Source organism: Anopheles moucheti, unplaced genomic scaffold, assembly GCF_943734755.1.
Source record: "Anopheles moucheti unplaced genomic scaffold, idAnoMoucSN_F20_07 putative_Y_2, whole genome shotgun sequence".
NCBI classification, from domain to species: Eukaryota; Metazoa; Arthropoda; class Insecta; order Diptera; family Culicidae; genus Anopheles; species Anopheles moucheti.
Genome location: NW_026453652.1, coordinates 798751 through 800000, shown reverse-complemented (window position 1 = coordinate 800000; position 1250 = coordinate 798751).

Here is a 1250-nt window from a genome sequence, read left to right as displayed (position 1 = left end):
TTCAAATCAAAGAACAAAGTTCGAATCGGATGGACAAAGTTAGTTGTAATTAACAGTTTTTGTATGAAAACACACTTCTGGTGGAACTTCGTATCGAAGTACAAAGTTCGAATCGGATGGACAAAGTTAGTTGTAATTAACAGTTTTTGTATGAAAACACACTTCTGGTGGAACTTCGTATCAAAGTACAAAGTTCGAATCGGATGGACAAAGTTAGTTGTAATTAACAGTTTTTGTATGAAAACACACTTCTGGTGGAACTTCGTATCGAAGTACAAAGTTCGAATCGGATGGACAAAGTTAGTTGTAATTAACAGTTTTTGTATGAAAACACACTTCTGGTGGAACTTCGTATCAAAGTACAAAGTTCGAATCGGATGGACAAAGTTAGTTGTAATTAACAGTTTTTGTATGAAAACACACTTCTGGTGGAACTTCATATCAAAGAACAAAGTTCGAATCGGATGGACAAAGTTAGTTGTAATTAACAGTTTTTGTATGAAAACACACTTCTGGTGGAACTTCAAATCAAAGAACAAAGTTCGAATCGGATGGACAAAGTTAGTTGTAATTAACAGTTTTTGTATGAAAACACACTTCTGGTGGAACTTCGTATCGAAGTACAAAGTTCGAATCGGATGGACAAAGTTAGTTGTAATTAACAGTTTTTGTATGAAAACACACTTCTGGTGGAACTTCGTATCAAAGTACAAAGTTCGAATCGGATGGACAAAGTTAGTTGTAATTAACAGTTTTTGTATGAAAACACACTTCTGGTGGAACTTCGTATCGAAGTACAAAGTTCGAATCGGATGGACAAAGTTAGTTGTAATTAACAGTTTTTGTATGAAAACACACTTCTGGTGGAACTTCGTATCAAAGTACAAAGTTCGAATCGGATGGACAAAGTTAGTTGTAATTAACAGTTTTTGTATGAAAACACACTTCTGGTGGAACTTCGTATCGAAGTACAAAGTTCGAATCGGATGGACAAAGTTAGTTGTAATTAACAGTTTTTGTATGAAAACACACTTCTGGTGGAACTTCGTATCGAAGTACAAAGTTCGAATCGGATGGACAAAGTTAGTTGTAATTAACAGTTTTTGTATGAAAACACACTTCTGGTGGAACTTCATATCAAAGAACAAAGTTCGAATCGGATGGACAAAGTTAGTTGTAATTAACAGTTTTTGTATGAAAACACACTTCTGGTGGAACTTCAAATCAAAGAACAAAGTTCGAATCGGATG